The sequence below is a fragment of the Typopeltis vanoorti genome, chromosome 9, assembly GCF_054136105.1.
Source record: "Typopeltis vanoorti isolate ZY-2024b chromosome 9, IOZ_Tvanoo_1.0, whole genome shotgun sequence".
NCBI classification, from domain to species: Eukaryota; Metazoa; Arthropoda; class Arachnida; order Uropygi; family Thelyphonidae; genus Typopeltis; species Typopeltis vanoorti.
Window position 1 is genome coordinate 14,377,518 of NC_143557.1, and position 23,135 is coordinate 14,400,652.

At 37.5% G+C, this 23,135-nt stretch overlaps 1 protein-coding gene across 8 annotated transcripts in view; it reads right to left on the reverse strand.

Annotated features, from left to right (window-relative positions):
- LOC150102895 (cilia- and flagella-associated protein 184-like) overlaps window positions 1-23,135 on the reverse strand; it is a 423,759-nt gene that overhangs the window by 399,478 nt on the left and 1,146 nt on the right. The gene's annotated exons all lie outside the window — the stretch shown is intronic.

The following is a 23,135-nucleotide window of genomic DNA, read 5'->3' on the forward strand; positions in this document are numbered from 1 at the left end:
TCCTACCAATAATTCAGACCTGTTCTGAAAAATTTCCTCTGAATTAATCTTGTAAAAACCCCTCAGTAATTTGTATGTCTCAATCATATCACCCCTTTTCCACCTATCACCCAGTTTCTGTAACCCATAAATCTTCAACCTGTTCTAGTAAAGTTCACTCCATAGACCTGCTACCATCTTGGTAACTCACCTCTGGATCCTCTCCACCTCCTCTTCATCACAAAGAAATCCTGGTGCCAAGATCTGCACGCAGTAGTAAGATGGTGTCTCATCAAGCCACAATAAAGAGTAAGAGTAACCTGCTTGTCTCTGCTCATCAAAGTATTCTTCAGTAACCAAGTGTTCTGATGAGCTGCTTTAGCCACCTTAGCTACATGCCCTCTAAACTTGAACTCCCTAACCACTAACACTCCCAAATCTCTGGCTTCATCAATTTCTTGCAGTATAGTTCCATCAATGTGGTATACAGCTGGTAATCTTTTCATCCCAAAATGCATAACTTGCCAAATTAAACTGACATCCATCCTCCTTTGGCCAGTCTGCTAATCTATCCAAATCCATGTCTGCATATCCACGCAAAAGCTTACCCCCCCTTCTTAAAAGCTCTAGTTTCCCTGATTCTGCACATCCACTTTCACTTCATTCAACAAACACTTTTTCCAGTCTCCGTTGGTAATTTGCTACATCAGTATTGGAGTTTCCTTTATGCAATAGAAGTATTTTCCCCTCTTTCCATCCCCTTGGGACTAACCCAGAGCTGAGACTTAGATTAAACAATATGGTTATATCGAAAATTAAAAACAGAATCTCAAATGCAAGGAAGATGTATGGATCCCATGCCAGAAAGTTTAATAATAATAATACAAAACTGAAGGAATCAGAAATCAAAGCAGATATGGTGAAAAAAATTAATGAAAGCCTATCTACTCTAACTGATAGCAAGAATGTTAATGATGTCTGGGAAACTCTTAAAAATGTCATAACAACAGCAGATATGGATTAGGAAAAGTAGTTAAAGTTGAATATGACTAGTGGTTCAACGTGGAATGTGAACATGTGACTCCATGAGGCATATAGACGAATGCAGCAAAAGAAATCATACTCGTAAAGCTGTGGATGAATATCGTATGGCACCATAAAGGATGAAAAAAAAGAGTGCATAAGAATAGAAAGAAGAAACACTATGAGGACGAACTTAAAGAACTAGACCATCTCAAAAGTATAAATGAAAGCAGAACCTACTATCAGAAGTTAAACAGAACCTGAAAGATTTCCAGTCTAGAACAACCTTATGTAGCATATAATCCTGAGTGGGAATGAAATTATTATTATTATTCCTGACACCTCCAAGGAGTCCGAAGACTCATCGCGGGAGGACACCTACAACTGTCTCAACCACTACACCGAACCTCTACTACGAATCATCTCCATCAACGCCATCTACCGCCCACCTCCACTACAACTAGTATTTTTTGTCTGTAAATTGCATGTGCTCTGAAGGGCCGATTTGTCTGTATGCGGGATGAAAAACCTGAGCTTCCAGGAGAAAAATGATACTAGAAAGATGGTTAAAGAACTTTGATGAACTCCTGAATACTAATATATCTGATCAGTTAGATCCCACAGATAAAACAGAGAAATAGAGAAAATTTCGAAGCAGTTGAACCAATATCAACAATTGCTAAGTGGAAGCAGCTATTACAAAATTTAATAATAATAATGCCCCAGGAATAGATATGATATAAGCAGAATTAATTAAAAATGCAGGTATAGAATATTTCAGGCAGCTGTGTCAACTTATTACCAAAACCTGATTAATGAAAAAATCCCAAACAAGTGGAATCTGAGCATTATATGCTCTATCCATAAGAAAGGTGATGTAATAATCTGCTCTAACTATAGAGGAATCAATTTATTATGTACTACCTATAAAATTTTCCCCACCATTCTGGAAGTTCTATTCAGGAGACTTTACCCCTGATGTGGATTCCATCAAGGAAGATCTACACATGACCAGATTTTCATTATATGTCAAATGAAAAATGCAATGCATTTGGAACTGAAACATACCATCTCTTAATAGATTTTAGAGCTGCATATGATTGCATAGATAGATCTAATTTATTTATTACAATGGAAGAAGTACAGACACCACAGAAACTTTGCCTTAGTTAAAGCTACAATGAGAAACGCTCAATGTCAGATTAAACTTCACACCATGTTGTCTGATCCAATACATATAAGAAATGGTGTTCAACAAGGGGATGCCTTAGCTTGCTTATTGTGTAACAGTGTGTGAAATGGTTTTCAGAGATGCTGATATTAATACCAGGAGAACTATTTTCTACAAGTTGATATAAAATCTGGAATATATGGATGATATCAATATTCTAGGAAAGACACAAAAAAGCAATGAAAGATACTTTTACCAGTTTAGAAAATGCAGCAAAGAAGATACATCTGCAGATTAACCAAAAAAAAAAAAAACATATACCAATAACTAGAAAAATTTGTGATGATGCTTCTCAAATTGCGATTGGTTCCTATAAATATGGAACCATACATAACTTTACATTCTTCAGATTAGAGGTTAAAAATAATATCAGTGTTGAAATTAAGAAACACATTCTTTCCACATACAGATATCTTTATGGGCTTAGGAAACACTTTTGATCTCAAGAAAAACAAAAATAATTATGTACAAAGTACTTATAAGTCCGATATTAATTTATTCCTCTGAAAACTGGGTATTATCAATGGCAGATGGAAGATTAGGGCTATTTGAAGGAAGAGTTCTCAGGCATATTTTTGGAGCAGCATAAGAGCATGGAAGCAGCATGAGATGTGGAGAAAAAGATACAATTATGTATAATGAGCCAAATGATCCAGGATATTAAGACTTTGGAAGTTAAAAACTGGATGAACTTAGTAATGAATAAGGAAGGCTGGCAGAAGTTTCTGAAAAGGCCAGGGCCCACACAGGGCTGTCAAATAAATGATGATGAAATACAGCTGTTTACACGATGAAGAGTTGGGCAGAACTACGAGGCACAGAGAAATGTTGTGGCCTTACAGGAGGATACAAATAGGCTGTAAGGTAAGTGGACAGGTGAATGCTGCTACCAGTGCAAATGACAAGGTTTTGAAATCTGGAAGGCAAGAATGGGATGCAGGATATACAACTGATGGGGAAATTGTTGAATTAAGTGGAGAAGATAAGAAATCTGGGAGTGATAGTGGATAAAGACTTGAAGTGTAGGCATCACATTGTTAAAACTGTGAGGATACCACAATGAATTGCTATGTCCATATTTACTCAGTTATCATGAGAATGAGAAAATATTGGACAGGATCTACAGAAATTTGACTGATGCAGTTTCCAGTCTGTGGAATGTGAAGACAGATTGAAGGAGTGCCATTTGCAATCTCACGAACAAGAGGAAGAGGAGGAACATGATTGTTAAATTGGTAAAGGGTTATTACCAGGTTAAAGTGAAAATATATTTTTCAGAGAGGAAGACGGGGAAAAGAATAAGAGGTTATCCCTGGAAACAATATAAGGTGAGTGTGAGCATTGGCGGGAGAAGCAAGTTCTCTCTGTGGAGAATTGTCTGGTGCATAGAACGCCTTGCATGAGAGTGTGGTGAAAGTGAGTGTGAATAAGTTTAAGGCACTGTTTGTTGAACTTGCAAATAACAGTGAATAATAGTAATATCTTCCTTATTGAGGTGTTGAAGCAGAATCCAGATGCTCTGCCATGGAACCATTTCTCTCTCTCTCTCTCTCTCTCTCTCTCTTTTTTTTTTTTTTTTTTTTTAAGGGTAGCCAGTTTTCTTCTATTTCTTCAAATTATATTCGGTCTTCAGAATAAGTATCTTTTTGTTTATAACCTGCTGCATTATTTTCTGACTGCTAAAATTTCATTACCCTACATATCCTATGCACACATACATATATAAACTTCTTGAGGATAATACATATTAGGTACTGGAAGGGCATAATGGAATGCAATAAGAGGGGACAGAAGAACCAGATGAAAAACAGCTATGGGAAATATGTAAGAAAAGATTCAAGAGTAGCACTGTATAGGGATTCTGATATTACAGAATTACAGATGTGAATGAGAAAGGGGGCACAAGGTTTGCTTTCCAGGGATGAGCAAAGTGACTGAGGCTGTGGATATGATGACTAAGCAAGCAAGAAGTTAGGGACAGTTGTAAGAACAAATGATTTATGAGATGAGCAGAAGAAGAATTTCGGCATAGATTTCAAAAAGGTTTTTTGAAGAGAGAGAAAGAAGGACAGAAATTGTGGCAATAAAGACAGTTAGCATGATACAACACAGATGTGAGTCAAGGAGGAAAGCAAAACCCATGAATGGAATGTGGGCAGAGCTGTGTGAGGAGAAAAGAGTATGGTTTATGAACAAGTGGGATGAATGTGAAAATAGGATGGAACTAGATATGAACATTTCAATGGATTTGGTGTGAGTCAGCTAGAAAGCTGTTGCTGAACGAGAGAGGAATGATGAAGTGTTGTGCAAAAGAAGAATAAAAGAACAGGAATGCAACTTGGACAGAGAAATGGGGTAAGTCAGCCAGGCAGGGAGACCACATAGGTGGATGCTGGAAGCAACACTGAAAAGACACAGCTAAGAGCAGGTGTGGAAGAGTAAAAGCAGAGAGACAGCATAACTTAGATAACACTGGTTATACACTTAAGAATGAATCAGGAACATAGAAATACTATAAGTATTACAAATAAGGAGAATGACACTGTTGTATTGCATTGATCAAGTGCATCCACTCTAAAGTCGCAGGAATATATGAAATGTGATTGGATGAGATTGATATCCTGACAAGAATAGAGACAAGATGATCTTTTTGCTTTTGATGATAGCAAAGAAGTAATAGCTACATAAGGTGATTACAGAGAAGAACATGATGAAATATTAAGATGAATGTTAGTGCAGGCCTAGGAATGTGAATGTAGTATAAGGAAATGTATAAGCAAACTGGCTTAGCAAATAAGAAATGAATGATCATTATATATGATTTAATCATTTTTATATGATTTTTTTTATGGCACAAAGACATCGAGGGTCATACTGACACAGGTCACAGCAGTATATATAGTTAGTAAGACAATCACAAACATCCATACCCTTGGTGGGATTTGAACCTGCAGCCTCTTGGCTGAAGAGGATATACTGGATATGCTAACTGCTTGGTCAACTAGGCCAGCTGTGAATTAATCATAATATAGATTGGAATGAAGGGATGGCATTCAGGAAGGGGAGAGGGTAAATTTCTTGAATTTTTTTCCCCTTAAAGTTTGTATTTTGGAAAGTAAGGGTGGATGCTGAGTATACAATTAGTAGAGATATCCTGCAGTGGTGGAGAAGATAAGGGATCAGAAAATGATGGAAGACAGAAAACAAAAATTTAAAGAACAAGAACATGGCTAAAAGTGTCTGGTGAATGCCACAAATTATGGCAACAAGGAAAAAGGCATTGGCATGGAGAAGTACAGAAGTTGTGAGTCCCTTGGAATAAGGCTTTAATCATGCTGCATATAGATATCTGTTTTCTTCCAGATGAGGATATACTGAAAAGATGACTGACTAAGGTAGTTTCCAGTTTCCTGCATCAAAAAAGATTGAGGAAAGGCAATTTCCATAGCCACATAGATAGATGTAAGAGAGAAACAGATGACAGACAGATATAACTTGACAAGTTATTTTATCAGATTAATGTGGAAAAGGTTTTTCACTAAAGGGAAAACAGGGATAGAACATTCGAACACGCCCTCCATGGAAGCTACATAAGGATGTAAGCAGGAAAATTAGCTGGATTTTTGCATGGAGAATGGTGGTAAACAATGTGCCACCTGACAAAGTAGCACATACAAAAATAGCTATGTGTCAGTAGGACCACCAATGACTCCATGGCAGCTTGATGATAATATTTTGTTCAGGATTAAATCATTCTTGAACTGTTTATATATATATATATATATGTTGTTGTTGTTATGCACCATCCAGTTTGTTTTCAACTCTTGGTGATCCTGTGAACAAAAGCTCTCCATCCCACTTGGCCTCTTGTCCTTTCTTTCAGTAATTGTAAGTTCAAGTTGGTAAGTTCTTTCATGTTGTCCATCCAACTCTTTTGTGGTCTTCCTCTTCTTCTCATTCCCTCAATCTTCCCCAGCATAAGTGCCTCTTCCAATGATTCATCAACTCGCATAATATGCCCAAAGTACACTAACTTATGTTTAGCAATCATCACCTCCAAAGAGCATTCTGTATTTATATTCGCTAAAACTTTCTTATTGGTCATTCTTGCAGCTCATGGGATTCTTAATAGTCTCCTCCACATCCATAATTCAAGTGATTCAATTTGCTTCCTGTCTTTCTTCTTAATAATCCAGCTTTCACATCCATACATAACTACTGGAAATACCATTGCTTTGACAATTCTAACTTTTGTAGCATTACTCACACCTCTATCTTTCATAATCTTTGTCAGATTTAACATCACTTTTTTTCCCATGACTATCCTTCTTTTAATTTCATCTTCACATTTACCATCATTTCTGATTGTGGATCCCAGTAAATCATAACTTTCAACAATTCTATTTAATTTCCCTCTATTATAAATTCATTTAAACTACCAGAAGCCATCACTTTTGTTTTGCTGATGTTTAAATTAAGCTCAGCTTTGTTACTTTCCCTCTTAACCAATAGAATTAACTGCCCCAAATTTTCCTTCGTTTCTGCTAAGAGGGTTGTATCGTCTGCATATCTTAAACTATTTATTTTTCTGCCACCAATCTTAATTCCAGCTGAATCTTTGTCTAAATCAGCCATTCTCATAACATATTCACTATAAATATTAAAAAGGTAGGGCAATAGTATACAACCCTGCCACATCTTTTTTCCCCACTCAAACACCGTCTGTTTCTCCAAAGACTGTTTTAACTGAAGCTTATTGGTTGTCATGCAGCTCTCTTATCAAAAGAATTAGATGTTCAGGTATTCTCATTGATCTCATTACAATCCACAGTCTGTTGGGATCTGCACAATAAAAAGCTTTCTTATAATCAATAACCCAGATGAATAATTCCTTCTGAAATTCTCTTGTTCTTTCCATAATTCATCTCATGTCTGCTATTTGGTCTCTAGTTCCTCTACCTCTCCTAAAGACTGCCCGTTCTTGTAGCATTTCTCTATTCACATATGGCTCCAACCTTTGTTGGATCACTTTCAGCATAACTTTACTGCATGTGAAATTAAAGCAATAGTTCTATAAGTCTCACAATGTCTGGCGTTTTGATTTTTTTTGGAATTGAGATGAATACTGATGTTTTCCAATCTCTAGGCCAGTATATTTTCTTCCATACATGTTGACAAATTTCAGTCAGTGAATATATATTCACTACTTCTGGAGATGAAGTAGTGAATATATATTCACTACTTCATCTCCAGCTGCTCTCAATAATCCCACTGACACACCATCAGCTCCAGGAGCTTTTCCTTTTGGCAGCTATTCTATTGCTGATATCACTTCACTTTTCATTATCATGGGTTCCTCAACAAATTTTCTCCTTTCAAATTCTCCTTCAATATTATTCTCTCTCTTATACAAATCCTCTACATACTCTTTCCATCTTTTTTTCACTGCTTCTTCTTCCATTAGATATTTTCACAAATTATTTTTCACAACTCCTAATCTAGGAATAAACTTCCCGTAACATCATTTATGTTTTCTAACCAGACTCTTGTTCAATCCATAATATTGCTTTCTTCAATTTCCTTGCACCTTCTGTTTAGAAGTTTTGCTTATCTTTCCTAGCCTGTCATTGGAAATCTGCACTCAGTTGTCTAACCCTTTCTTTGTTTCTCTGAATTTTCATTTTTCTTGTTTCCTGTACTATTTGAATAACTTCTGACAACCATTTGCAATCTTTATTTCTTGCTGCTTTACTTAGTCTTCTTTGCTGCTTCTATGACTGTACATTTTGTTTCTTCCCGTAGCATTCTCTTCTTGTCTTCCCCAAACATTTTAATTTCTTTCCAACTTTTACTTTAAATGCTTATTTATAGGATTTAAATCAAATCTGATACTGTTCTTTTGTTTCTTTTTAGCCCTTAATTTTAATTTAACTTCAGCTATCAATAATTCATGATCTGTCCCACAATCTGCAGCAGGTTTTTGCTGTTTGGATAGCACTTCTACACCTTCTGCTTGCGACAATATAATCTATCTGATTTCTGTATTCTCCATTAGATAAAGTTCATGTGTATAATCTTCTTTTATGTTTTGAAAGAAATGTTTGGAACAAAGCATCAGTTCTCAACACAAAACTCCATCCTTTCTCCTGCATCATTCCTCAGTCCTAAACTAAATTTTCCAGTGATGCCTCATTTTTTAACTCACTTATGCATTCCAATCACCTAATATCAAAAGAAAATATGCTTTATCAATAATATTGGATATACTACTTGTTGCAAGCCACTGTAAAATTCTTCTACCTCATCTTCACCTGAACCTGTAGAGGATCACTTGTATGAGTGTAACATTCACTGGATATGTCTTTATTCTGATTAGAATTATTCTAGCAAACACTGGAATGTAACCCAAAATGTATTTTCTGTATTCTATTCACTTCTAACTATGAATGCTATTCCATTTCTTAGAAAGTTCTGATGTCCAGAGTAATACATCATGAAATCATCGGTATCAAAGTGACCCATTCCTCATCATCATCATCATTCCTCATCAAATTCCTGCCATGTACCCACAAGGGGTGTACAGGATATGATTTCAGTACTACATGAAAAAATTATATCATTACTAACTTCCTATCTACAATTTTCTTCCAAATCAGTCTGTTACTTGTCAAGACTCCAACATTATCAGATCTTATATTTCTATCGTCTAAAGCACTTTGTACTGTATCAATCCACTTATATCTTGGTCTTCCTCTGGGTCGTTTTGCTGCCAACCTGGCAGAGAACACTTGTTTTGCTAATCTTTCCTCGCCCATTCTGTTTAAGTGACCATACCACCTGAGATTAGCTCTGCTAACGCATTCCTGAATGCTGACAATATCAAGTTCTTTCCTAATATCCCCGTTTTTAATATGATATTGCCATTGATGCCATCTGTTTACGCCTATAATCTTTCTCAGGACTCTCATATCTGCGGTCTCTAGTCTTTGGTCAAGTGTTTTACTTCTAACCCAGCTCTCAGATCCATAAGTTAAAACTGGTTTGAACACTGTCTTGTATACAGCTAATTTAGTGTTCCGACTAATTTCTCTCTTATTCCATAAGAATTTATTCAATTGACTTCCCACAATACCAGCTTTGCTGATTCTGTTGTCTATTTCTGTATTTAATTTACCATCTTCAGTAAAAATCGTGTCTAAGTAGCAGAAATGTTTTACTTGTTCCACAGGTTCTCCGTTTGCAATGCAGTTGACATTTTCAGCAATTCGGCCTATTTTCATTGTCTTTGTCTTTTTATTGCTGACCTTCATACTATATCTATTACAACAGTTATTCAATTTAGTCAGAGAATCTTGGAGACTTGTAGCGGATTTATTTAGAAATATAACATCACCCGCATAAAGCAAAGAGCTGACATTAACATCTCCAATTTTGATATCATGTTTAATACCACTTTCCTTCATAATGTGATCCATATAGATAATGAATAACAGAGGGGATAATGTACATCCTTGTCTCACACCAGATTTAACATTAAACCATCTTCCTGTACTTCCTCCAATTCTAACTGCTGACTTACAACTCAAATAAAGACTAAGTATTGCTTGATATAATGCCCCATTGACACCATATAACTGCAGTGTATTGAATAGCTTCTCTCTTGGCACCTTATCATATGCCTTTTCCAAATCGACAAAACTTAAATACAGATCTTTGTTATATTCCCATGCTTTCTCGACTATTTGTCGCAAAGTGAAGATCTGATCCTGACAGCCTCTATTTGGCCTGAATCCAGCATGTTCTTCACCAAGCTTTTCTTCCACAATTCTTCTCAACAGTTTCTCAAGTATACTTGCATAGATCTTGCCAGGAACACTCAGTAGGGAAATACCTCTGTAATTCTCACATTCAGTTTTATTTATCTTTTTATATATGGGTACTATGACAGCTCAACTCCAATCATTGGGAATTTGTCCCTCTGTTCAGGCTTTCTGAACTATGCAGTGCAGCCACTGTAAGACTCTTATTCCACCATACTTCAGCATTTCTGGTCGAATATCGTCTACTCCTGCTGCCTTTCCACATTTCAAGCCTTTGATGGCTTTTTCTACTTCAAGTATGGATATGTATTCCTGACTGCATGACTGGTCAGTGTTTTTTACCACTTTGCTGTCATCACTGCTTGTTTCATTTAGTAGTTTTTCAAAGTAATTACTCCATACTTCAAGGATATCTTTTTCTCCAGTTTTCATGTCACCTTTATCATCTCTAACTCCTTTTACAGCACATTTTCCTCCATTCCTAAGCTTCTTCAACAACCTCCAGAATATTTTGCCACCTTCTTGATATTTATTTTCTATATTCTGGCCAAAGTCCTCCCATGACTTTTGTTTAGCTAGTTTTACACAGTGTTTAGCATTCTTACATTTGTCTCTGTATCCTTTAAGAGCACAAGCTGACTTATTTGCTAGGAACTTTTGATATGCTTTCTTCTTTTCTTCTACTGCCTCTTTAATTTCCTGTGTCCATCATGGAGTTCTGATTTTTCTATCCTTATAGACAACCTCACCACATGCCTCTCTGGCAGAATCAATCAATGTTTTCTTCAGAGTTTGCCACTGAATCTCCAAGGTTTGATTCCTGTTCTCGAACTCTTTCATTTTTTCTTCATTAATCTGTGTGTATTTTAGTCTACATCTGAGAGCTGCTCAACTTTTATTCGCTTCAAAACTTTCTTCCATGTTATTCTTTTCAATATGAAATTCAATTTTATCCTGCTCAAGACTAAATAGTGATCACTTCCAATTTCAAATCCTCTGTACACTCTGGTGTCCTGCACCAGGGAGATGTTTTCACTATCAACAATAACATAGTCAATGAGGCTTTTCTTATTCCTTGTCTCTTCTCTCTATGTGAATTTGTGCACATTTTTATGTTGGAACATGGTGTTAGTAATAACCAGTCCATGTCCTGAGCAAGAATCCAACAGGTTTTTGCCATTATTATTAGCTTTGCTCTTTTCTCCAAATTTTCCCAAAATATTTTTGTATGTCTGACAGTCATTTCCTACTCTGCTATTTAGATCCCCAACAAGGACCAACTTTTCTTTTTCATTGTGTTGGTTGCTTTTTCTAAAGCCTCAAAAAATTCCTCCACTTCTACCTTAGTAGAACCTTCTGTGGGACCATAGGCACAAATAAGTCTCATTGTCCAGTTCCCCATTCTCCTGTTTGCCCACATTACTCTACTTGGGACTGACTGCCATTCAAGAAGATTAGCCTCGTATTTTGCTCCTTCTTTTCCTTGATTGTCATTGCCTGAATATAACATTTTGTATTTATTGCTCAGAAAGATCTCACCAGTTTTGGTCTTTTTTGTTTCAGTCACACCTATTATGTTGATCTGGTACTTATCTAATTCCTCAGCTAGCTCCATTTCTTTGCCATTCAGGCTTCTTATGTTGACAGTACCGATCTTTAACTCTGGTGATGTTGAGTTGGGGTTTGTTTTCAGATTTGTTCCAGTAGCTGACTTATCGCTGTTCGCCCTGGTTCCCTGGCAAAAACAACGAGGGCCTTGTTTAACCAGGCGACGCCCCAGCCGGCATGAAATTTTGTCATGTTGTACCATCATTTTTTATTTTGGTTTAACCAATAAGAATACAATTTGGTCAGCTAAATCCCAAATTGCCAGCCCATCCTCGTTCGTTCAGTATCCAAGTAGATACCCAACAGGGTGCACCACGAGAAGGTGAGGATTGGACATTAGGTCAGAAGCCCTGGTCGGTTCTCCGCATTCCTTTAAAGGCTATGTGGAGGTCTCCTCTCAGTTATACAGCTTTGACCCTTAAGTGACCCATTTCTGTCCGTCTCAATTCACTGATTCCCAATATCTTAATTCGAGTTCTCATTTCTTTCTTCACCAGTTCCAGTTTTCCTTGATACATGCTTCTTAAATTCCATGTTCCTCTTTTATGTAAATCAGTAAAGTGGAAGCAACTTTTTCTGAGATTAACTCTATCAGAAGTTGAACTTCCAGAAGGCTTTGATTCAGTCTCATCATTTTTGTTAATGTCTTTGAAAGTTCTTCTCTGCTCTTCCCCAGTAACCATTTCAGTGTCTTAGAACCTGGGTGTCCCATCTTCCAGCACTATATCACAATAACTTAAGCCTATGTTCATAAGAGATTTTCATATATATATATGAAAATCTCTATATGAAATATATAGATTATATATATATATAAATATATATATATTCATCTTTTTTTTAAATGATTCCACTAATTTTGACTTATTTCACTAATTAATCTTTAAAATAAATTTTTCTCTAATTTCTATTCACAGGTTTACTTAATTAATTAACATGACTGGAGTTATGGCCAAAGCAAACAGCTATAAGGAGTGTCTATCATATCTGTTAACTGTGAGAACATACAAGTCACAGATTAACGGGCCAATTCCCTATTTCATAAAAAATTTTAAAAAATAATAATAAAAAAAATCCATATTAGAATGGCCAATTCACTTTCAACTGAAAAGCGCCTATAAAGTCTTTGCATCCTAGATGGATTTAAATTCTAGTCTTTCTTTCCAACTAAATCATCCTTACAGAGGAACCATGATCAACAGTCTAAATTAAGGCTGTTCCTTTTGGTGGTAATATTATTAAGAGAGACCTCCAGATAGTCAGAGACTTATCGAGGGAGGCCGCATACACTACACACACCAGCTATACTTATTCTCGAATTCATTCACACTGCTTGCACTCACAACATCCAATGGCAATCCACTCCAATCACGCACCACCCTCTGAGAGAAAAATCTAGCCCTCACACCCTTCTTGGCGGCCTTCATTCTCAGCTTCCAAGGATGCCCTCTCATTCTTTCCCCACCGTCCATAAATTGAAAAATTCCATCAATTGAAATCCTGTATGACCCTTTCAGAAGTTTTTAAGACTCGATCATATCACCCCACTTTCTCCTGTTTGCTAGTGCCTGCAGTCTACAAATTCTCAATCTGTCTTCATAATCAGTATTCCACAATCCTGATATCATTTTTAAAACTCTCCTTTGTACTCTCTCCAATATATCAGAATCACAACAGAAACCAGGAGACCAGGCCTGTGCACAATAGTCCAAGTGAGGTCTTATCAAGGCCTTGTAAAGAAGCAAAATAATATCCTTATTTTTACATGTGAACGTTCGTTTCAGCATTGCAATTATCTTTTCAGTTGTATTTGCAATCTTTGCCACATGGCCCTAAACTTCAACTTCCTATCCATTAACACTTCAAGATCCCTAGCCTCATGTTTCTTCTAGCCTAATCCCACCAATATAATACGACATTGGATATCTAATCATGCCGAAGTGAATGACTTTACATTTACTGACATTGAACTGACACCCATTTTCCCATGCCCACAAATCCAGCCTATTCAAATCATTCTGCAAAGACTGCATATCAGCAGCATTCCTGATTACCCTACCTATCTTTGCATCATCAGCAAATAACTGTATGTCACTTATCAAATCCTTCCCAATAGCATCAATGTACAGACTGAATAACAGTAAACCAAGCACTGATCCTTGTGGTACACCACTTGTTACCTTAAACCTTGCAGACTAAGATCCCCCGTATACCACTTTTTGATATGTCAGTCAGCCATCCTCTTATCCATGCTAATATTGCATAACCCAAACCCATTTTCTCGAATTTATGCAGCAGTCTGCCATGCTGTATTCTGTCAAAAGCCTTAGCAAAATCCAAAAGAATCATGGTGTATCCATTCCCCTTGTCTAGTTCAATAGTAACATTGTTATAGAATGTGAGCAAGTTGTCATGTAACACGACCTTCCCTTAGTTAACCCATGTTGTTCATTCCAAAGTAGAAATTCACTGTCAACCCATTTCTGAATGCGGGCCCTACAATTTTTCCAAAATCTTCACCACCACTCCTGAGATACTAATTGATCGATAGTTGAATATATCGGTCTTAACACCACCCTTGTGCAATGGAATTACCATACATTCCGCCCATTACTGCAGAATCTTCCCTGTTCTGAGACTCATATTAAATATCCTGGTCAAAGGAATGGCCAGTTCAGCTGAACATGTCGTTTAGTTAATGAGTTCACCGGGTTGATAGCTTTTAAAGAAATGGGCACTCATTAACTGAAAAACTTCTTCTGCATCTGTAACCCTCACGCTATCTGGATTAAGAAGAGTTATTCTTTCATATTCATTCTTTCTTTTACTTGCAGCACATCGATAGAATTCTTGTGGGTTGTCTTTAGCACTCAGAGCCAGTTTTTTTAATAATCAGACTTTGCTTTCCGTACAACAGTTGTGACTATTCTAGCCTGCTGCTTATAACGTTCATAACAAACGTCATCCTTATGCAAACAGTATTCCTTCCACATTGTCCATTTCTTACGAATCTCTTGCTTAATAAGATCACACATCCATTTGACTCCTACCCTATTTATTCTTCGAACTCTCGTGACACATTCTGATATCGCATCATTTAAATATTGTTTAAATGCTTCCCATGCACTGTCGATATTCTTTCCATCCAGCAACCGATCCCATTCCACTGAACTCAGTATACTCCTCAGTTGGTCATTATTTTTTGCTTTGCAGTTCAGCATGTTCTAAATTCCGAAAAGCATGACACCCTATATATTACAATCCCTTACCTGTGGAATGTCACAGCGCAACCAAGCGCCAAAACGGATAATCCATAATTTTTTAATTAATCCAATTTTTAAGAGGGACTATTTCCTTTCCGACTGTCCCTTTTTTAACATTGAAGTCTATCAGCGACCGCTGTGCACGTCGTGATGCGTTAGCAGGCGCATCGTCCACGTTCGCGAACGGAAGTGACGTCACCGAAAGGGGGATGAAGCGGATGTTTCATCAAGCAGACACCACAATGACGCACCGATATGTAGAGGAGGATAGCGTCTCGCTAGTGGAATAATTGCGCCCGCTGATTTTGAAACGAACACACAAATAAGAAGCATTTTTGTTGGATGTCACCACAGATGAAACCTGTTAGAGAAGCTCACGTATCGTTCGTAATATTACGGGCGCTGGAAAGGCATATGTGGCGGAACTAAATACATCCCATGCACGATGCAATGTTGTCGGTTGAATAGTAGTCGATAACACTTAACAAGCACAAGCAACACTGAGGAGAATATAAATAAAACCAGCATACCAGAAATTAAGTAAAAATCAGTTGGGTATTCGTTTCGTGTTTGCTATCACCACACAAACGCTATCATGACTGCATATTTTTGACTACTGTTACGGTTCCGTCACTGGCGGGAAAATGCAGCCGAACATGGTATCCGCCATACGCAGACAATCTCGATACGATTGCTGGATGTCGTGGGTTGTATAATAGCGTCGGTTTCCATACAATGGACAATTCCTAAATACATACATACAGATCCAAACATAACCAATACAAGCAGCACATACTAAGTAAGAGAGGACAAAGTTAGATTTTTTTACAAAACGAATGCGCACATAGGGATTTGGGAGTGTTGGTGGATAGGGAATTGAAGTTTAGGGGGCACATTGCAAAAGTGGCCAAAACAGCTCATCAAATCACTTGGTTGCTGAAAAATACTTTAACATGCAGAGACAAACAAATTATTGTTCCTCTATATCGAGCCTTGATAGGACCCCATCTGGACTACTGTGCCCAGATATGGGCACCAGGGTTTCTTCTTGATGGGGAGGAGGTTGAGAGGATCCAGAGACGAGTGACCAAGATGATAACAGGTCTGTGGAATGAACCTTATGAGAACAAGTTGAAGATTTGTGGGTTGCAAAAATTGGTTGATAGGCAGAAGAGGGGTGATATGATTGAGACATTCAAATTACTGAAGGGTTTCTATAGGGTTAATCCAGAAGATATTTTTGAGAATAGGATTGGTGGTGGGAGGACTAGGGGCCATACATGGAAGCTGGGCAAGAGTGTGGTTAGCAGGAGTGTTAGAACTAGGTTTTTTACTTGGAGGGTGGTGAATGAGTGGAATAAGCTGCCAGAGTCTGTTGTGGGTGCTATGACCGTGAATGAGTTCAAGGCGAGGTATGATAGATACTGTGTGAATGTCGAATAGTTGCTCTTGACATGATGTTAAGGCCTCCCTCAATGAGTCTGTCGACTCCTCGGAGTTGCCCGATATAATAATAATAATAATAATAATAATATCACGAACAGCAACTAATTCCCTACAGCTGGCAACCACCACGTGGATGAAGATGGCCAAGTAAATACAACAGCTGTCGTGGGCGATTTGTATAGCAGCATTTACAGAGCGATGAACATGATATATTGTTAATATCATGTTCATCATTGTTAATATTTTAATCTATGAAGTGCTTATTTAATAGTTACATTTGAAATTGGGAATTTGTGCATTAAATATGTCTGTGATCGTTCTTCTACACACACACACACACACACACACACACACACATATATATATATATATATATACATACTCTATAATATAAAATGATACTTAAAATAAGTGATATTACATCCCATTTTGTTCCGCTACAAAACCTTCGTATTATATCTAGGTCTACCTACTCACTGGTGAGACCTCAGTAAAGGTTGAAATCAATCTGGGTAGTGACCTCTCATAATGAAAAACAGTAATACAGCTCCTAGGAGCTGGGCGACACATTATGGGTAAATACCAAGAACAGTGAACGGAGACTGCTCCACCCTTACTATGTGTTGCACTACCAGATGGACTATGAGTTGAGTTGCCCTGGTGTTGTTACTATCTAGGTATTTGCTTCATATCAGTTCATATTAAACTTAAAAAAAATAATCACTAATAACTAAAAATAATAACTATCCAGGTTTGCTGGATGTGTATATACGCCCAGCAAAGAAATGGTACACTTACATACATTAATTTCATGGAATACACACAGCAGTTACTATTAGCTTTATATTCTAAGGAAAAAACAATGTATTTCTAATGGAAGCGGGAGACCTCACAAATTTTTCAGCGGCCTCTAGTTTTTATATTATGAATTTAATATTCGTAAATAAGTATTTTATTTTGCAACTATTATTATTATTATTATTACGGGCAACTCCAAGGAGTCCTTAGACTAATCGAGGGAGGCACTAAACAACTACTCAACATCCACACAGTAAACTCATTGACAGTCATGGCACCTACAACAGACTCTGGCAACTTATTTCACTCGTTCACCACTCTTCAATTAAAAAACATAGTTCTAACACCCTTGCTAACCACACTCTCTTGGACTAGGGGCCACCCAGTTTCCATGGATGGCCCCTAGTCCTCCCAACTATAACTATGCTTTTTTTTTTATTGTTCTCTGTGAGGAGTAAGGTTTTTCTATGTGCCCCTTTCCCATAGAGAGTGAGGCCCCCAGCCTGCGCATCATGTGCCTAATGGTAAATGCAGCCCTGAATATATATATATATATATAAAAATAACAATCTTCTATGTATATATATAGAATGATGATATATATGAAACTCCGTAGATATGGAGAAAATATATGAGCGATATTCTGCACAGACTGATTCAGAATTTATGTTAATTATGAACATTTCCAATTACCCTCACCCTTTCTCTCTCCCATTAATTATAAAGAACTACTCTAATTTTCTACTGAAAGTTTTCACTAGACAGTAATCAATATCTATTTTTTCATTTTAACGTTTATTAAAATAAGAATATTGTTGTATTCGGCGAATTTCTTTGTGGGTGGGTGTTGACATTATTCCCAGTTAAAAAAATAAAATATATAATAATAAACATATTCAGTAGTGGAGTGTCAGTTTGTTTCTTAAAAAATTCAAATACTGACAATGTTACTGTGACTGGAAATAAATTTTTATATTTTCATCATCACAAACACTAGACAATAATCTTCTCTTCCGAAACACTTTGGTCTCCGAAATACTAGACAATAATGTTCTCAGCTGGAGGTAAAGGATAAAATCTTAGATTACTCTCAATGCTACTGTGTGTGATCTGTATAACGATCACACACAGATCACACATCTGTGTGTGATCTGTGTGTGATCGTTATATATATAACGATCGTTATATATATAACGTTATATATATAACGTTATATATATAACGATCACAGATGCTATGTGCTGAAAAAAAAATGCAAATATAATACATGAGGGTTTATTTATTTTCATTTACAATATAAGAATAAAAATTTTGCCAGTTGTTGCGAGGTAAACCAGCTAGATATAAGAGGCCTAAAATGCTTAGAAATTTGTGCTGTCAATTCGTTTTAACTCAGAACTCATTTCCATCTATACAGAGTTCAGTGTCGGTAAAAGGATCACAACAAAGTGAAGATACAATAATAGAAATTGAGGAATCACAGGCGTTGGCATCTTTTTGACAGTTTGCTCCAAGAGTCATTGTCAATCCCAGTAATGAATACGATGCCTATTCTTAATACTGTTGAGTTAATTGAAACTCACTTAAATAACATAGAATCAGGGCTAAGTACAGATAGCCAAATATTAGTTCCTTGTTCTGTATCACCTCAATTATCTACTTCTCTTCAAGTTGCACAAAGTATGATAAAAGATATCGAACCTGGTGTCTCACTCTTATTACCTGGAGCTGCAGTTTCACCTTGTGCCAGTTCTTCACATCAAGACAGTAGATCCATGATGATGTCTTGGGATACATCCAGGCCTACTGCTGTTATGCCAAACATTCCTAAAATACATGATCAGCAGCTTCCATTACAGGATCAGAATGTTGCTCAAGAGAAGGAAAATGGGTCAGTTAATTATCCTTGGATATCCTCGCCAGAACATCATTGTGAGGATTGCTGGAGATGCTGCACGACCAAAAATATCCAAAGACATAATATGAAACTACATGAAAATGACAGACAGGAATATATATTGGATGTGGACATGAAAGCAGAGTTGATGATGATGAAGCAAGATATGAACTGCATGAGAAATGAGATGAAAAGAATTAGAGACATACATGGAAGAGTGAATAAGAACAGAAGGAAAGATGAGCATGCGAAAGATATATCGAATGATTCGAGAGTGGTTCTCTATGGAGATTCCATTATTAGAGGTGTGGTGAATGAGAAGATGCACAAGGTTTGTTTTCCTGGTGGTAGAATGGAGAGAGTGATTGAAGCATTGGATATGAGGAGTAAGAGAGCACAAGAGTTGGTGGTTGTAGTAGGAACAAATGATTTGGATGGGAACAAGGAAAATGCCAGATTGGATATAAGGAGATTATTAAGGAGAGTAAAAGATAACAGTGTGGTAGGAAAGGTAGTCAGTGTGTTGCCAAGGTATGATAGTGATGAATTGAGGAGGTGGGCAAGGATTATGAATGATATGTTAGCACAGTTATGTGAGGAGAATGGAGTGCATTTTGTGAATGTGTGGGAGGAATTTGAGGAATGGATGGAATTGTATAAAGAAGATGGGCTGCATTTAAATGGTTTTGGTGTGAGTCTGATGGAGAGATTGTTACTGGCAGGAGAAGTATTGACTGTAATGAATATATCTGAGGTGGTGGGAAGTGATATGAAAGAGCAAAAAAGTAAGGTAGGGAGAGGTATTTGTTCAGTTGCAAATGGGGAAGTGAGTATTATGAATGAAGTAAATGAGAGAGTGGAGGTATAACACGAACAGGGAAACAGGAGGAGTCAGGGTGGACGGAGAGAAACTTTATGAAACATGCGGGTGTTGAATTCAGAAGTGAATGTGTAAGCGGACAAACACAAATTGAGATGGCCTGGGATGGGTGGAAAGAGTTTAGGTGTGAAGAAAGTTGTAGAATTGGTGGTAATATAGAGGAAGTGACAGGGGAAGGTATTGAAGAGTCCCATCGCAGGAGTGATGTTCTTAGGACTTGTAGAAACAGTAATGATTTATTATGTTTATTCACTAATGCTAGAAGTATTCGAAATAAGGGGAACGAAATTGTTGCTTTGCTCGAGTCTGTTCGCCCCAAAATTGTTGGTATAAGTGAGACATGGTTAGATGACGATGCCATCCTGACAGGAATAGAGATGAACGGATATGATATTTTTTGTGAAGATAGACAGGGAAGAAAGGGAGGAGGAGGAGGAGGAGTACTGTTTATGGTAGCAGATGAGTTGTGCCCATCTAAGGTGGAATTGCAAGGTGCAAATAGTGGTCACGGTTTCGAGGCCGTATGGTGTGAGGTAGAAGTTAACAGGAGGAAATATTTAGTTGGGTGTTGCTATAGACCTGGTAATATGGAGGGTAATGAGAAGGAAATGTATAGGCAAATTGGCCTAGCTAGCAAGAAACGAGTTATCATTATGGGTGACTTTAATTATGGTAATATAGACTGGAAGCAAGAGACTGCATCTGGGGGTAAAGAAAATGAATTTTTGGAGTTTTTGAAAGATAATTACCTTAGGCAGCACGTAACGGAGGGTACACGAGGATCAAGAGTATTGGATTTGATCACTCATCAGATGATGTTATTATAAATGAGGTGTCAAATCTTCCACCAGTTGGTGAGAGTGACCACGAGGTGATCATGTGCAGGGTGAACAGTCATTCGAGGACGTCTGTTAGAAAGGGATATATGTGGAATTATAAGACTGGTAATTACGAAAAGCTCAGGAAACAGCTTGCGATAATAAATTGGAAAGAGGAACTGGATGGAAAGGATATCAATGCTGCTTGGGCCATACTCAAGAACTATTTGGTGGAGGCAATATCAGAGTGTATTCCAAGGGTCAAGAGGGTAAACAGAGTGGGTGTAAAATGGATGAATCAAAAGATAAGGTATGCAATATGGAAGAAGAAGGTATTATGGAAGAAACACAAAATGAGTATATATAACAACCAGTTGCATGAGAAGTACAAAGAGCAGGCGAGGAAGGTGACTAGCTTGATAAGGGTAGCAAAAATGCAGTATGAGCAGCAGTTAGCTAAAGCGGCCAAAAAAAATCCTAAGGAGTTTTTTCGATATGTCGCAAGTAGAAGAAAGAATGATTATGGTAGAATGGGATTGATTGGTGAAAACGGAGGAATGATAACCGCTGCAGAGGATATAGTTGAGATATTTAGTGAGCAATTTCTAAAGGTATTTCATTCTTGCGAATGTGACATCATACAGAACTTGAAAGCAGTGGGAGAGGAGGAGGAGGAACTGTTAGTAAGCGAACAGGAGGTATATGAGGAATTGAATAGACTTGATGTAAATAAGACTGTGGGACTTGATGCTGTTTCACCACGTGTCTTGAGGGAATGTGCCAAAGAGTTAACAACAGATTTTGTATATCTTTTCAACATGAGTCTCTCACAGGGTCAAGTTCCAAAAGAGTGGAAAGAGGGTAAAATTGTTCCAATTCATAAGGGAGGTGATAAGAGTAAGGCTTTGAATTATAGACCAGTCTGTGTGTGTCTGGAGTTGTGGTCAAGGTATTAGAGAAGTTAGTTAGGAATAAAGTTCAGAATTGGGTTGACAACAGAAAAATACTCTTTGGTGGCCAGCATGGATTTACTAAAGGAAAATCGTGCTTTAGCAACCTGCTTACTTTTTATAATAAAGTGACAAATGCGTTGGATTAGGGTATTGCATATACAGTGGTATATTTAGATTTTGCAAAGGCGTTTGATAAATTGCCACATGACAAGCTGCTAATTAAATTGGAACGGATGGGGCTGAACAGTAGATTGGTTCACTGGATTGGAGATTGGTTGTCTGATAGGTATCAGCGAGTTGTTTATGGAGGAGCGATATCCCAGAAGAGGAAAGTTACTAGTGGTGTACCTTAAGGGTCTGTTTTGGGTCCATTGCTGTTTAATTTGTATGTAAATGATATCTGGAGAGGTCTGAATGGTGATGTGCAGTTGTTTGCAGATGATGCAAAGTTGGGCAGAGCTATCAGGAGTAATGTGGATGCTGTAGCTTTGCAAGAGGACTTGAATACACTGTCTGAATGGGTAAATAAGTGGGGATGTCAATTCAATGTCTCAAAGTGTAAGGTTTTGAAATTTGGGAAGCAGAGATGGGATGTAAAGTACACAATCGGTGCGAATATCTTGGAAGAGGTAGAGGAAATGAGAGATCTGGGAGTGATTGTAGACAAGGACCTAGAATTTCGGGGACATGTTACTAAAATAGTGAAGACAACACAGTGGATAATGGAAATGATGTGGAGGACATTGACTTGTAGAAGTAAGAATGTTATGGTTCCTTTGTATAAGGCTTTGATCAGGCCACATATGGATTACTGTGCACAGATCTGGTCACCTGGTTTTCAAAAAGATGAAATTGCATTGGAAAAAGTTCAGAGGCAATTGACTAAGGTGGTTTCTGGTCTCTGGAATGTAGAGTATGAAGACAGATTGACAAAATGCAATTTGCAGAAATTGGTGGATAGAAGGAGGAGGGGGGGGATATGATTGAGACATATAAGCTGTTAAGTGGTTATTACCAGATTAACGTCGGGGAGGTTTTGCACAGAATGGGTGAGGATAGCAGGAGAACAAGAGGTCATTCCTGGAAGCTGTATAAGGAGGGTGTGAGCAAGGGAGTGAGGAGCAGGTTTTTTGCATGGAGAGTGGTTGGAATGCTTTGCCCGAGAGTGTGGTGTGTGCAGAGACAGTGAATATATTTAAGGCACAGTATGATAAACTGTGTGTATAACTGTGGACTTCCCACGATGAGTCTTTGACTCCATGGAGGTTTTTATAATAATATTGGACTTTTCATCTTAAAACACTTTCTTCAAAGCCATATAGCAGCGAAGACAGTTTCAAAGAGCACACTACACGTTTTGACTTCTCAGGTCCATTGAAGTAGTTAAGGATGTATGGATGACATATAACAACCCCCGTC